General features: G+C 44.6%; 1 protein-coding gene across 2 annotated transcripts in view; it reads left to right on the top strand.

The window, feature by feature from the left end:
* The window catches only part of Hydin (HYDIN axonemal central pair apparatus protein), a 323,803-nt gene that overhangs the window by 169,100 nt on the left and 137,773 nt on the right, over positions 1-16,930 (top strand). The window lies entirely within an intron of this gene.

A 16,930-nucleotide genomic window follows, 5' to 3' on the forward strand; every position in this document is an offset into this window, starting at 1 on the left:
GTGCACAAGGGCAACAGGTGTGATGTTCTATAGCAGACTTCCAGTACTTCACCATTTCTTATCTAACTAAAGCCTTGTGCCTGTTGGTACCATTCCCCTCTTCCCTAAACTCAGGGGGACCGGCACTCCACTCTTTGATTTATGAATCTGATTATTTTAGTTAAATCCTAGTATGGCTATTATAAAAGGGACAATGACAATGTTGATAAGATCTAGAGAGACTGGAACAATGGACACTGTTACCAGGGAGGGAAGATGATGTAGTTTTATTTACTTATTTTTACTGCTGGGGACAGAACCCAGAGTTCCATGTGTGCTAGACTAAGCACTTTAGCACAGAGATACTTCCCCGGGTCTGTTTTAATTTAAGAAGCCTCTGTGCTCAGTTCCATGGCGACTGCCCTATTGTGCATGCTGGCAACAGCACACTTTGCTCACCTCACTAACACCTATCCTAACAGCTGTGAGGCGATTGACCACTGAGGCTGTGATTTGAATTTCTATGATGATCGGTGATGCCGTAGGGTTTTGATGCAACTGTTCAAATGTGTACATTTTTGGAAAGATGCCCATTCAAATCCTTAACCCATTTTTAAATGGGCCTGTCAGTTTGGGGCTTTGGTTTGACTATTGAATTGTAGGAGTTGTTATTAGTTTTGGAAATTAGCACCCCACCCCCCCACCCCCCACTCCCCACCCCCCCCACCCCGCCTCAGTTGATTAGCTGGTGAGCTCTCACCCACTCCATAGATGGCTTTTTCACACTCTTGATCTTTTCCTTTGCCTTTTTGAGCTTGGTACAGCCCCACTTAATTTTGTTTTTGTTTCATTGGCTGCAGAGTGTTCTGTGTATGTGTGTGCTGCTCCATGTGTGCACATGCGTGTAGAAGCCAGAGGGCAACCTTGGATGTTGCTCCGCAGGCACTATCCACCATGGTTTTTTAAATTGATTTGTGGTTTTTAAAATTAGCTTATAAGAAAAGGGAGAAATAATTATATTATAATCTCAGAAAGTATTGGCAATGAAATTGGGAAATATGTGATTACATGACATTTTATATTCAAAAGAATGAGCTTCCAAGAGGTTTCCAAGTGGCATTTTGATATTTACTTCATTTTGGTTGGTTCTTCTTCCTTACTGTCCCCAGTCTGCCTGCCTTCCTTTCTCACTGTACCCCCTTTACTTTGCACTATTTCTTTTCCCCACCTCCCTCATCCATCTCTAGACTCTTGACTGCAGAATCATCTCTCCTGCCCTATCAAAGTAGTTTTAGTTTGTACTTCCCTAATGGATAGAAGTTTTGAAGACTATTTCAAATAGTTATTGGCCATCTGTATTTCTTCTATTGAACACTCTCTCTCAGATCACTGTCCTGTTTATTTCTCGGCAACTCTGTTTCTCTGGTGTTTAATTTTTTCAGTTTTTTTTTTATATTCTAGATATTAACCCTTGTCTGAGACATGACTGGCACAGAGTGTCCCCAATGCTGTATAACTTAGTCTGTGATGGTTTGGTTGACTGTAGTCAGTCCCTTTGTCAATTCTTGGAGTGGTTCCCTGTGCCGTTAGGCTTCTATTCAAAAATGTGTTGCCTAGACCTGTGTCCTGCTGTGTTCTCCTTCTGTGGTTACAATACTTCAAGTTTTAAATTAACAACTCTTCCTATGTAGGTTCTGGTGATCAAACTCGGTCTTCATGCTTGTATGGGAAACACTTTACTGATGGAGCTTTGCTCCCCTGCCCCTGGAGGTTTGGTTTTTCATTTTTATTTACTTTAGGTGTGCGGTGCATGCCATTGCATGCATATCGAGGTCAGGGTACACTTATAGGAGTGGGGACTCTCCTGTGTTAGCCCCAGGATCAAACTCAGATATCAGGTTTAGCAGCAGGTGTCTTTACCTGATGAGCCATCTCATTAGCCTCTAGAGTTTTCCCAATTAACATTCCAAACCCCCAAAACATGGGCTATACATTGAGTGTGTGTCCTCGTTGAGCTCCATTACTTGTCCTGAATATTTGGATGAGTTTCTGTTCTGGTCCATATGTGTTATATATCTAGATATGCACAGAGTTAGAAAATAGTGAGTGATGGTGAAGACCTGATTTCCTTCTCATTCTGTGACCAGGACTGACAGAGTAATGTATACTTCCTGAATGTTTTGACAGCTCTGTGTTCAGCTGTGGATGGTGCACAGCCACGCTAACTGAGGAGACCTCTTATTATGTCCTTAGTGGCTTGTCAGTGCTTCCAGTACATAATCTTCATCTTATATATCACAATGGCCCTTTTCTTGCCTGTGCTTTGTTACCATGGTAACGAAAGCTTGCTCTGGATATCTTCTGTAGACATCTAGCAATGACCCAGTGTCTCATTGAAGCTGGCAGTCAGTCCTGGGCCTGAGCCTTGGAGCCTGCTCATTAAATGCCATGGACTGTTTGGGTTTGAAATAAAATTCTGTAGATGAACATTTAAAATAATTATGGAAAAATCATCCAACCTGACCCAATACACTTTGAATACCAGATTTTGTGAAATTATTCTGATGTAACACAACCAAATGAGCTTATTCCATCTGGGAGCAAGGGCACGCTTTATTTATTTTTTACTTTTTGAAAGACCATTTCCATAATTAAAATAATGACATTTTTAAAATGTACTTGGCCAGTGCTGAATATGATGCATTTAATTTTTCACTGGTTCGAACATATATTTAACCATTCTCTTTCTGTCTTCAGTATCTTCCTGTCTACTGATATTGAGTCTTTTCTTATAATTCATTTGTTCATTCAATCAAAGAGTCATTTTGGGCAAGAGTTGATAAGTAGTAGCTCAGTTGTCACATCTGGGCCATGAACATGGACAAGACATGACCCTACCCAAGTTTAGTGGGGGAAGCAGATGTGGAAACCATGGAGGACATGCTGTAATGACAGGTTCTGAGGAAGGAGGTAACCCTGCCCTGAGAAGTCACATTCTCACATCCCAGAGCAGATGCTGGGAAGCATTTTGAGTCACAAAAACTGGGTATGGGTGTAAGCTGGACTTGTAAGTCACAGAAACCTGCACCTTGGGCAGAACTCAAATGGCAAAGCCAGAATCAGTCTAGCCCTAGCCTGCTTAAGGCAAACTCATATAATGGCATCCTCACAGATGAGTTCTCTGTCCCTTCACTCTGCTCGCCCCCGTCACATGCTGACCTCATTTTGTAGGTCAGCATTTTTTCCCAGTCTCCAAATGGCTACCGGAATTCAGACTCTGCATGCCTAGGGGAGATTCATTCTGATCCGACTAATGTTGGATCATTTCCTGTTTCCTCCCCAAACCAGGAAGGTGATGTGCTTGTCCTTGTTGTCATGGCCACATACCTCACACCAAGGACGGCTGGTAATCACTTGTGAACCCCCCCCCCCGAGGCTGAGGAAGCTGAGAAGAGGGTGGACCTCGAAACAAAAGTGGCCTGGGGGAGAATGGGTTTGGGGCTGGGGCAGAAAGTGGGGCAGCAGCACGGAGAGGACTTGGCTTTCCTTGGGTGAGAAGAAATAATGAGAATGCACCCGCAGAGGTGTACTGGCAGTTGCGTGTGATAATGGCCCAGCATGCCACACAGAATTTAAGCATTTGTTGGTCACTCTTTTCTTGACTTACAGATTCCATATTCCCCTGGTGTTCCTCCTATCCCTCCACCCTTCCTTCCCAGCTCTGCCGTAATCACTACACTAGAGAAGGATCCCCTCTTCTCAGTGATTGATCCTCCCTGTAGCTTCAGCCCCCCCCTCCCCCCAATTGCTGACTCTGGTCTCTGCTACAGTTCAGTGCACTCTTGATGGCTCCACTTAGCCATCTTCCAAGTGGCTCATATCCAACACGCTGCACAGTAATTGTTGTCTGCCTTCACCCCCGTTTCTTCCTTCTCCGCCCTCCCTCTCATCCAGGGCTCCTTGTCCCAGTGAGTGACATCACTATTCCCCAAGAAGGACCAGAATTCTTCTTCATCCAAACCGCACCCACTACATCACACCCACTACCTTATAAAACCACGATACCTTAAAAAAAGCCTCTAGTTCGTTTCCACTGCTCTATTTTATTCCCCATCACCTGTGACATGGGTGGTTATGACAGACCCTCTGCTTCCGCACGTGCATCAAAGTCTCATTTCTATTCAGGGTCCTGGTGGTGAGCATGTGTCCCCCGTGGCTTAAGTCTGTAATGACTCAAGTCACTCATGCTCTTCAGAATCAAGTACAAGATACTTGGGATGAAACTCAGCGAGCCTTAACCTGAGCTTATCCCTGAGTTCCTCCTACTTGGTTTTCTTCCCTATATACACCACAGTGACATCTTCTGTTTATGTGATGTGCCAGCTTCTGTCCCATCCACCTCCTGTCCAGCCAACCCCTCTCTGCAGAAAGCTCTACCCCACTCTCCCTAGCTTCCTCCAGGTCAATCCTCAAGACTTAGCTTCAATGTTTTTCCCCAGGAGAGCCTCCTCTGAGACTCCTGCCCAGGTCAGAGTCCATGCTGTGAGCATTGGTACCTGCACTTTCTCATGTACATCACACCAGTACTGAAAGCTCAGTATCCATCCTCCCAGTGGGCCTTACTCCCCAGGAAGCTGGCAAGTACATCCTCCCTGTCATCTCTAGAGCCCCAAAGCCTGGTTCTCCCCTTAGCTAATCAATAACTCCCACTGGCTTACTGCAGAGAGGGGAAGGTAGTTTCTCAAAACTTTAAGGATCTTTTCCGTCAGCTTCCTGGAACCTGACAAATAGAGAAGCTCAAGGCATAAATGTCACATATCACAGAACCAAAAATGCCACCTGCCCTCCTGAAAGTCTCTGGGAAAACCATCAGGAAAAAAAAAAGAAAAGAAAAACACTGGCTAAAGGTCACTTTATCAGATATATCAACACTAACCTTTCCTTTCCAATTAGAATTCTTCAGAGTTGTGTGGCTAGTGAGAGGAATGAAAGGACGAGTGTGGGCCTCTCTTGTGTAGACAAGTATGAAGATGCCTAGACACCTGCAGGAAGTGTATAGTGTGTGTGTGTGTGTGTGTGTGTGTGTGTGTGTGTGTGTGTAGTGTGTAGTGTGTGTGTATAGTGTGTGTGTGTGTGGTGTGTGTATAGTGTGTGTGGGGGGGTGTGCGCGCGCGCGCGCACGTGCGTGCACACACGCGTGCGAGAGTGATTTTGTAGGCAATTCTTACTCACTTAAAGCATATCTGTTGTTTGGGAATACATTTCCATCTAAGTTAGCGTTCATGTCACATATAAGAACAAAAAATCCAGTGGGTAAAAGCCCTTGCCAAGCAAGCCCAGTGATTTCCAGATCCCACGGAGCCAGGAGACAACCAAGTCCTGAAAGTTATCCTCTGACCACACACACACACACACACACACACACACCACCATCATCATCATCATCATCGCTGAGATGCTTCTAAAATAAATGAATAAGCAAAATGGACAAGTATGCTAAATGAGTAGTCAGGATCAGGAAATACCAGCCACTGCCTTAGCCACATGCTGACCCACATTGACCAGGACCCATGACAGTACCCTAGATTGGATGTGAGGAATGATACAGTCCATTGCATGTGTACCTGTAATTAGGATATTGACAAGGGCCTGGGGCCTGCTGCCATCACCGGCACTGTAGGGACGAGTCTCCCATTGGGTGTGTCTCTTCAGCCTCTCTGAACAGCTTGACAAGATTAAAATGCTTCAAGAGATATATAAGAAAGGATCAAGGAAATGCCTGCCCTTGAATTGTCCTTCACTTTTCAGAGGCCAGATGCAGATACCAGAAAGTCATAACCTGAAGTACAACTCTACCTGGTCTCACAGCCACAAAGCTGAGCCAGCAGGAAGACTCAGAGCATGGGGCCTGAGTAGTCTCCACAGACCACTTGGACTTTTCATTTCCAAATTAGATTACAAATAAATCAAATATGAGAGCCTAAGGGAACCAAGCACTGCAGCAACAGAACACATTGTTTTCACATTGAGCTGTCAGGAGTGAGCACCAGTCATTCAAGGTAATCAGGAGAGGAGGCGGAAGGTCTGCAGTGAGGGGAGAGGAAGTCTAATTCTCTAGATGTTTCCTTCTGTCTTCGTCATCCCTCAGTCTCTTTAGCTTGAAAAATAGAACTTTTCCAAGATGTACTGAATTCATGGTATTTGTGGTCCAGAGCTATAGAACCAGACAAAGCCACTTGGAGTCCAAGCTCTGTCCTTCTAACCCACGTAACCCTGTGTCCTGAATTCTTAGCTTGTATAATGGAGGTAATTTCGAATCCTAATGGAAGTTTCATGATTAAAGCTAATATTTTCCATAAAGCATACATGTCCTCAAGACATAATAAGCCCTCCCACCTTAGTGACTGCTTTAAGGCTCTCTAAGGGCCCCTTCTACTCTTCTATGGCCCTGTTGCAAGTGCAGCCTTCCACAGAACCCTAAAGTATTAGAGGCAAAGACTCCTAAAACACCAAGATGATAGACCCAGGAACTCCTTTCTCTTGGAAAAGTATAGAAAATCTTCTTCTATCAGGCTGTGCTCATCGATATTTGTTAATTGTCTCATGGCTGTGATAAATGCCTGACAAAAGCAGTGTGAAGAAGGAAGGGTTGGTTTTGACTCACAGTTTAAGGCTACAGGTCCATCATGACAAGGCATGGGAAGGTACCAGTCACGTTCCATAGTCAGTCAAGAATCAGAAAGATGAATCTGGCCCCCAGTGTGACTTTTCATTTTCCCCCTTTTAGTCCATCTGGAACCCTGGTCCATAGGACTCTTACACCACATGGTGGGTTTTCCTTCCTCAGTTAAGGTCATCCTGTGGAACTTTCCTTACAGACATACCCAGAGATGTGTGTCCTAGATGATCCTAAAGCTTGTGAAGTTGAAATGAAGATTAACCACCACCACAAGATTAAACATCACCCCCTCCTCAACATGACCCCCAAACACATTACCTTAAATCATAGCATCCCATCCCTGGCCACCAAAGTCTCTTACTCATCTCATAATGCATAGGACATGTTGTCAACCTCTAAAACTGTTTCATTTAATACTCCCAATACTGCTCTAAAGTTCTCAAGTCCAAAATCTCTTCTGAGAGTCAGGACAGACTCTTGCCATCCCATGTTATAAAATTTAACAATAGATTACCTGTTTCCAAAATCCAGTAACATTTAATAAACATCCCCATTTTCACAAGGGGGAGAATAGGAAGATACCAAGGAGAGACTGGCCCAAATTAAGACTTAAGCACAGTAAAGCAAATGACAAACCCTGTGGCTCCAGGCCTAACATCTGGGGCTTATGGTGATGTCATCTGAGTTCCAGTGGGCTTGGGCAGTTCCTCTAGTTATGCTGACTGCAGTATATGTAGACTCTTCCTTGGGCCAGTTCTACTCCATGCCTTGGGTTTCCTTGGCAGAAACCCCATAGTGTTACCATCCTGGGGTCTACACTGCAACTTGGCCTTCACTTTAACAGTTTCAAACATGGCCCCTTGGGGCCTCCTTTCAGAGAATCCGACTATGTCACACATTTCCTAGCCTCAGTGGGGTTGGGGGGGGGCATTGGTCCAAGCCCCCTGTAACCCTGTAACTCCTGAATTTTGCACACCTGAAAGATCAGCAGAAGAAGTTGAAGCTGCCAAGTACTACTGCAAGCTTGAGATATCACCTGGCCTCCTACCCCATCTGTACACCTTGGTGACTGAAATTTGGAAACTGCTTCTGTGTGTGGTAGTTTTAGAGTAGGGAACCCCTTCAACAGCACTCACAGTTCAGTTGCTCTCTTTTAAGATGAATCTGTGTTTTCACAAGTTGGAGCTTTCAGTGAGTGGGAATCTTGCTCACGTGGGGCACCTTTCTTACTCTCTGGTGCAGAGGACAAGGATTCTCTTTAATGGCATTAATTTTTTAAAACGTTAACAAAGGCTTTCATAACATCCATAGTGCCTGCAACTTCAAATTTCCTCATGCTCCATTCCTCATCAAATTGCACATTTTTGATCTATCTGCTCTCTGTCACTGTTGATCTAAGATTGATGAGCAGTAACCATGCCATAGCCTGAATGCTATGCAGCGTTGAAATTTTCTTCGCCAAACAACTTACTCCAGTTTGATTTTTTTAAATTCAGCTTCACTCACATTTTAAGGACATAGGCCAAATATAGCCAGATTCCTTGCCAGAATATAGTGAATACCTTATAATCCAGTTGACAATAGAGTCCTTGCTTCCCTCTGAAACCTCATGAACACAGTCTTTACATTCTCAACTTCTAACTTCCCACTAGGATCACTCATTATACCATTCTTATAGCATTCCAGGGATCCCCTATCTACAGTGCCAAATGTATCCACATTCTCCCACAAACTAGTTCCAAAGCCCTATAACCCACATGGCCAGATTTATCTCATCAACAACCCTACTCCTGGTACCATTTTCTATCCTAATTACTTTTCTAGTTGCTGTTACATAATACCTCACAAAAGCAACTTGACTGTGGAGGAGTTCATTTTAGCTCACAGTTTGAGGGGACACAGTCAGTCAGTCCAGCATGGCATGGCAGAGAAGGTATAGGAAGCAGAAGCCCAAGGGAATGAGTCATGTTGCAACCAAAATCAGAGAGCAGTAAGAGATAAATTCTGGTTTTAAGATCACCTTATCCTTTTTTACCTTCCAAAAATTTGCAATTATTTATTGTATGCATCTCTCTCTCTCTCTCTCTCTCTCTATATATATATATTATATATATATATATATATATATTTCTGTCGTGTGTGTGTGTGTGTGTGTGTGTGTGTGTGTGTGTGTGTGTGCATAAACTCACACATACCTGGGTAAGCACATGCCATGCACTTGTGAAAATCAGAGAACACTTTGCAGGAGGCAGGTCTCTCCTTCTACCATGTGGGTTCCAGAAATTAGACTCAAGACATCAGGCTGACAGGCAAACACTTTCATTTTCTGAGCCATCTTGCTGCCCTCCCTTTTTCCTACTTATTCAGTCCTATTTATTCAGATAGTGACACTCACAATCTGTGCCAGAGAAACACTTTCCCTGGCATGTTTGGAAGTGTGTCTCCTAGGTGATTCTAAAAATCATGGAAGATCACACTGGGCCTTAGCCAAAAATACAGGTAGTGCATAGCCGGTGTGTGGCTTCCTTGACCTCCCCAACATCCTTCTATGTAGTTAAATGAGCCAGATCCATGATTAGAAGCAGTTCCTTGTTCTGTACAAGGGCCTAATTATATCTTTATTGAATCCCTCAGGGGTAATGCCTAGACTTCAGCTGCCCCAAAGCAATCCAATGTGTTACTTAAGAACCAAGTCTGATTCAGACTTGTACTTGGCCCCTGCATGAATGTGATGTTTTGTTTGGGGTGGAGTGTGAGCTGCTAAGCACTGTGCTCAAGCTTCATGCATGGTAAAGGCATGCTGGACCACTGAGCTATACCTCCAACCCTACTTCGTCGTATATAGACAGTGGCTAATTGTCTGTAAGTCTCAGATTTTATCAAGGAAATGAGAATAATAAAGGTCCCATCCAGGGACTGGATGAGAACTGAGTCAGTAGGTGCCCCCAGTGCTTTCAGAACAGTGTCTTCCCCGATCCTGCACATTCAGCAAAAGCCAGCCATTAGCAGCCACGTCTTTATAGAAGACCAGAAGGGCACCTTTGTCATGTTGATACCAAGCCACATTTGAGAAGTGGTACCCAGAGGTAGCTTTGAGATATTTCCACTGAAATCAATCTGAGGCCATTCGGGGACACAAAGAGGCCCCATGGGGTTGGAGAGCTGCAGGGACCTCTTGCTGACTTACCTTCCATTAATATCCCTCTTTTCTTTCCCCTACCTGTGTGGTGCGTCTCAGAACCCTTTAAGCTTCTGCAAGCATGGCTACTCTTTTTTACCTCCTGGAGGATAATTTGGATTAGACACAATAGTAAACAGCTAACCCCAGGGCTTTAGATGGTAGCTCTGAGGAGGGATGAATGGTCCCAAAGGGGAAACAGAATACTGGCCAGCTTGTCTTGGGCAACATTTAAGGCTGGTATTTATGCCCTTCCAGCCCCTTCTTCTGGCTGATTCTTTGCTGGCTTGTTTCTAAAGCAGAATGATAGACTTTGAAATCCAAAGATGAGTCCAATGGGAATGGGGCTACAGTCTCCTCCTAATATATTCTTCTCCTATTTCTGCCTTGGCAAATTGCAAACCGGGTGGATACAGAAATGTAAGGCACCTGACCAGAGAAGGAGAGCATGGATGCCAGGCAGAAGAGAACAAAGATGTCCCCTATAATGACTGACAGGACCCCTTGTGTTTCCCTTGCCGGTCCTATGCCACATGGATGCCTAGTTCTGAAATTAGAGGCCACCTGCTTGGAAGGGTACTCAAGGAGCAAGACCACTTCCCCAGTGTTCCAGAGGTATGACAAGCCAGAGGCACCTTCTGACACTGGGAAAGCAAGTTGCTGTGAGATACCACCTCCCACCACAGCTCTGTCACCATGGAGCTCTGGGAACTGCTAAAGCACCCTCATATTTTCTGGTTCTGCAGTTTTGATCTTTCCTATGAAATACAGCATACCTGCTTCTGAGGTTATAGGGCAAAACCACCAATCCAGTGGGAATGAACTCACATCTCTATTATGAGAAAAAGCTTTTTTAACAGCTTTCCAGAGTGCAGGGAAAATGTCTTGAGTCAAAAATATTTCCTGTAGACAGCTGCATGAAGTCAGCCCTTCAATATGGTGATATTAGGAACAGTGAGAAGAAGGTTCCGGAAGGTTTCTGACCAAAAGCAATAAATAGATCTGAGTACATTTCATGTCCTGGGCAACATGTGCAACATGTCATCCAACAACCCTGGGAAGTCAGAATGAATGTCACCCCCTCCCCAGTACAGAGGCCACCATGATAGACACAACTGACCAGGAAGCTCTGGCCTTAAACGTTGTCTCCTACTGACACATCAGAGTCCCTTGTTCTGTATATTTAATTGCAGTGTGTCCACTCTTGGTTTAAATGGGGCTTCAGTGGAGACTCTGTCCAGACATTGTACCACATGCTGTGGGAATACAAAAAGAGATTCCTCCTGGTCTATGCAGAGACAAGCATGGAAGCTGTGCAGGGGACCCAACACACACACACACACACACACACACACACACACACACACACACACACACACACACACACACACACACACACAGACACACACACACACACACACAGACACACACACACACACACACACACACACACACACACACACACACACACACACACACACACACACACACAGACACACACACACACACACACACACACACACACACACACACACACACACACACACACACACACACACACACACACACACACACACACACACACACACACACACACACACACTGTGCCCACCCACTCAGAGCTGACCAATGCTTCTGGCACTTCATGTGGTCACCCCTGTGCATACTAACCAGACAGCCATATAGACCCCCACTTTTAAGAATTTGGGGGTGAATTTGTAAACACTGGGTGAGGAAAACAAATTATTGGTCTCTTTAAAAACTCAATTGGCTCCAGCAGAAAGTCAAAAGCAAGAACAAATAAATCAGAATAGTCCTTGTATTCACTTCCAGGAGAGCAAGGAGGATAAATACGCATGTCAGACCTTGAAGCTGGGTTCCATTCTCAAGGTTCCAGAGCACCCAAGATCTTGGCAACTTAAGAAAGTGCTCTGTAGCCAGCCCCGGGAGTAATGCAGAGGGGTGGAAGGGATGTGGAGAGCTAAATGCGTTAGGAAAGGGCACAGCCTAATTGGTGCCTGGAGTTTCAGCTGAAGGAAAGAAGTAGGTGAAAATGCCAGTGTGCAAGAATAGTGACCAAAAGGTCTGTGCCTGGAGAAGGTGGTGAGAGAGCACCACAATGTCACAATGTCACTGCTCCTCCTCCCCGTGTAAAGAGAATCACTGTAGAAAAGAGAGGCCCCAGCTCCTTCACTGGAGGCATGGTGACCAGACTGACAATAGAATCATTGCCCATGGTGCCTGTGATTAATTTTTAGCCAGATCTGTAGATCTCTACCATAAAACTTAGCTCCTTGTGCCCATGTCTTCCTTTAAGAACTTCTGAAAGAAACAGGAAATGGCAACAGTAAGGACAGAAGTCTGAACCCTGCTTGGTTCCCTGAGGGTACGAGAGAAATTTGGTGCCTTATGGCTGCCTTCCCTCAGTGTTGGTCCTTTTTCAGTTTGCAGAGGGGGAGCAAGGAGAATGGGGATAACGCGCTTGCTTGCACTAACGTTCTGTGAGTCTCCATGGAGGGTCAAGATTAGAATGTCTATTCAAAGGAGGAAAGTTAGAGGACTCCGCCTCAGAGGCTAAGAGATAGACTCAGCAAGAGAATCAGAAGAAAGCAGCCACAGAAACCAAGAAGGGGGTTTTCAGGGTACAGAAGACAAACAGGGAAACACTTCCATTTCCAGCAATATGTTGGACCAAAAGAGCAATTTCATTGTTGTTTTGCTTTAGTTTTAAGGTGTGTATGAGCTGACAAGATTTCTCACAGAAAAACTTCCTAGGAATTTGAGTGTTTGTGCTAACATCATCGCTGCCACAGTAAGATTAAACAGACAGGGGCCTCAACGACAGCACTCTGGTTCTCTGTTCTCTCCGAGTTTTGGAGGCAGAAGCTAGAGATAAAGATGTGGGTGAGGCTGGTTCCTTCTGAGCACCATGAGGGAGGGACCAACTTCCTGATTCCCTTGGTTTGCAGACTCCCAGCTTCCCAGTGTCTTCATGACACCTTCCCTCTGCAGGCAGCAAAGCAATTCCTCCCGCCCCCAAAAAATATTGAAGCCATGTTGGGTAAGGCTACCCAATGGCTTCCTTTTGACTTAGTTACCTCTAACAAGATGCTGCCTCTAAATACTGTTATTTTCTGAGTTTCCATGAATTAGGAGTTTAACATAAGAATTTCAAGAAGACCCGTTTGACCTTTGACCTTATTTGCTTTAAGAACATTAAGCAAAGGAGGAAAGAATTGGAAAACAAAACTGTAGGGACAGAAGTCCATCATCAAGAAAATGAACAATGTTTAGCTAGAAAAGTCTGTGAGGCAAACTGGGGAGGGGCTGTGACCCAGATTGGAAAGTTTGGTTTAGTTTCTAAATGTCACAAGCCATGGGAGGGTTTGAATTAAGTGAGTAGTGTGAACCACCATAAACTAGTCAGCAGAAAGGAGCTTTACCAATGGAACTGCCCTGGGCATTCCCAGCAACCCTCAGCAAAGAGTAGTTCACTGCCATGCTTAAGGAGGAGGGAAAAATGAGTCCAGGCATAGTGTCTAAAAAGAAACAGGACTTTCAAATGAAGAAAATGGTATATCAGGGCCAGCAAGATGGCTCAGAAGGTAAAGGCACTGGCCACAAAGGATACCAACCCAAGTTGGATCCCTGGAACCCGAAAGATAGGAGGAGAGAATCAAAACTCAAAAGTTGTCTTCTAACCTCCACACTCACATACCATGGCTGGTGGGTGAGCACAGACACACACACACACACACACACACACACACACACACTTTAATGTTTTCTTTTTAAAAAATCACTATGACACAGATGAGTATGAGACACACTTTTTCATTAACTTTAAAGACTCAATTTAGTGAAGGTGTCATTTTTGCCAAAATGATCCGTACCCACAATGTAATTTCAGTCAGAATACTGACAGGTTGATCTTAAAATTTACATGAAATTGCTAAAGTTTGAAATTAGCCAGGCCCCTTCAAATGCAAAATATAGTAGCAATAGGTGTCTTTTGTGGAGAGAGGCAAACAGAATAAAAGCACAAGAATAGAGAGCCCAGAAACAGAACGGTAAATTTATAAAAACATGACAGAGATGAAATTTTTGAGCCAAGAACAGAGGGGTGCTATTCAGTAAGTGTCCTTGGAATGATCTGTTATCCACAAAGGAAAAACCCAAACTACATTCCTAAAGTTACACTATAAAGGAAACAATTTCATAGGGGCCAAAAATTTAAATATGAAGGTCAAAATATTTTTAAATTTGAGGGTTGTGTAAGAGATGAAAAGGTAAGAAATTGAATGGTGATCTCTAAATAATGGAGAATTTCTCAAGATATAAAACCGCAATGAGTCTATTCACAAATGTGGCATTAGCTTTGAGGGCTTTTATTGGTGAAAAAGACACGGAGGAGTGCAAAGACAAGTCACAAGCTGAGAGATGCCCTGGTACGAATATTATCCTCAGCTGATTAGTAAACATAACAAAGAACAGACACAGTTGGATTTAGAAAGGAGAGGGCATGGTTGGCAGTAAGTTCACAGAAGCTAGAATATTAGAGGCCAACAAAGAATGAAAAGGTATTCTGCCTCGTTAGTGAGCTCAACTTGTGGAAACGGAAGCAACATTAAGATGCTGTTACATTCGCACCACACAGGATAAACCAAGATAGGCTCTGCTCCCACATGCTGTTGGGAGGTGGAGGGCAACAGGGCAGACATGGCTGGAGGAAGGTTAAGCTGATGACCATTTTGGAGATGATTCCATTTGGTGGGAGTTTCAGCAGATGCAGTCACAATGCCAAGCAATGGGTCAAGCTGATGGTAGCTTTCCTAAGGCCCTGCACGGCCCCCGGTTTTCCTCCAGCTTGCTTCCTGGATTGACCCTGCCTCGGGCCTGCCACACCCTCATCTTGCACTGGGTCCCATTCAGGACTGCCTGCCCCCATCCCACACACACCAGCTTCACTTTGGCCCCCAATTTGTGTGTTGGGGGTAGGGTATATATGCATGTTGGTGTGGGTGTGTACGCGTCTGTGTACACGAATATGTGTGTGTACAGATGGCTCTAAGTTCAGTGTCAGACATTATCCTCAATCACTCTCCACCTAATTTTTTGAGACAGGGTCTCTCACTGAGGCTGCCCATTTGGCAAAGCTGGCTAGCCAATAGCATCAGGGATCTGTCTGTCTGTGCTGCTCTCATTACAGACTTGTGCCAGCACGCCTGACTTTTTGCATAGGTGCTGGACATCTGAGCTCGTGTCTTCATGCTTGCAAGGCAAGAGCTTTACCACCTGAACATCTCTCTAGCCTCTCATTAGCTCATGTTTTTCCCTCCCAGAGTATGGGAAATATGCAGAATGTTTTCTAATATCCAGAAAACAGCATCTGCCACTTTGCAGAACCAGCCTTCCCATCTGTTCCTCTCTCTGAATAATTTCCTCTGGCTCCTCACAGCCTCACACTCTCTGTCCTTTGCTCTCAGCTTGATGGCACTGTGTCTTAGCCCTTCTCTTATTCCTCCTCGGTTAGTCACTGGTTCTGTCACAGGTGATAGAAGAAAATGGAATAAATGTCTGTGGTATCAACCCCCCATCCCAACCGTAGATGCTTTGAGTCATGAAATGAAACCACCTCTCTACAAGGTCAGTGATAACAGTATTTGCCAGGTAAATTGTGTGTGTGTGTGTACCAACCTCCTCCTGAGGCAGTTCCCCACTCTCTTCTTATGGTGAAATCACATCCTGTATGCAAATGCTATATGCTGCATCACTCCTGTTACAAATACGCAGTGATTGGTAAATTGAGGTCCACTGAGAAAGAAAACAATAGGGTCAGTCCCTCTTTGGTGTCCTCAGAGCACTCTGGGAAGCTCCTATAGCCTATAATCTATAGTTCCCATAGCTATAGCCTACCTACCAAGAATGCTGTCTCCTGCTTTGAGGGATCTAACCAAAGGGCCAGACTAGCCTCAGAGCCTGAGAGATCCATAAGCCGGTCCCTCAGATCTGAGCTTCCAGAAACAAACCTGTGAGCAAGCAGGTGACCCGAGGTCTCCAGCAGAGGGAGGTCCCTTGGTCAAGAAAGTCTTTGGCCCATTCTATGTTGAACTTCAAAGAGGCCTTCATGTTGGGTCTCTGCTGTCCAGTTCTATTTGTAATTCAGTATACTCTAGTTTCTTGATGTGCCAACTGCTTCCTCAGCTGCTTCCCACAGCTGTTACCCCACAAGGAAGGATGTTTTCATTTCAGTCTTGAGTGCTGTAAATGTTTCTGTCCTCCTTTTATGGTGTTATAAAGACCCCCGGTCACCTTGTTACAGCTTCACTCTTCTCAAAGCATTTTCCGAGTGTCTTTAGCATCAACCTCACAGAGATTCAATGTGAGCTAAGCTAGCTTTGAAAGAAGTCAGTGGAGAGTATCAGTGTAGATCTGATTCCAGGCCAGATTAGGTTTGCTTGGTTCCTTTAGTGATAGGATTTACAAGGAGTTCATATGTCTATGTATTCATATTAATTAAAAGTCCCCCAAAGTAAGCTACCTCTGCAGGAGCCCAGACACTCAAAGAAACTGACTTTTAAAACTTGCCTGTTTTGAAAGTATTTTTCAAGGGCTTTGAAGCTGAGCATATTATGAGATTTCACAGTCTACTTGTTTAGCGGCCCTTCCCAAAGTGTGTAGCAGTGGGGACACCTTCTGGAGCTTTGTAGAAGTGGTTGTGTCTCACAGCCATCCCTCTAGAGAGCTTCAATACAGGAAATTAATAAGTTATCTTCCCTTCTCGTGTGTGTGTGTGTGTGTGTGTGTGTGTGTGTGTGTGTGTGTGTGTGTGTGTGTGTGGTTTGTGTGAGGTTGCCCATTAAGTATGTAGGTGTATGTGTATTCCCAGGCATGTGAAGACCCCAGGTTGGCATCAGGAGTCTTCCCTAACCCCTCTCCACCTCATCTATTCAGGAAGGATCTCTCAATTGAACCCACAGTTCACTGGTTCAGCAAGCCTAAGTAGCAAGCTTGTTTGCTCCAGGGATCCCCTGTTTCTGCCTTCTGAGCACTGGCATTACAGTCAGGCCTCCACACCCACCAAGAATTCTCAT

Source organism: Cricetulus griseus, chromosome 3, assembly GCF_003668045.3.
Source record: "Cricetulus griseus strain 17A/GY chromosome 3, alternate assembly CriGri-PICRH-1.0, whole genome shotgun sequence".
NCBI classification, from domain to species: domain Eukaryota; kingdom Metazoa; phylum Chordata; class Mammalia; order Rodentia; family Cricetidae; genus Cricetulus; species Cricetulus griseus.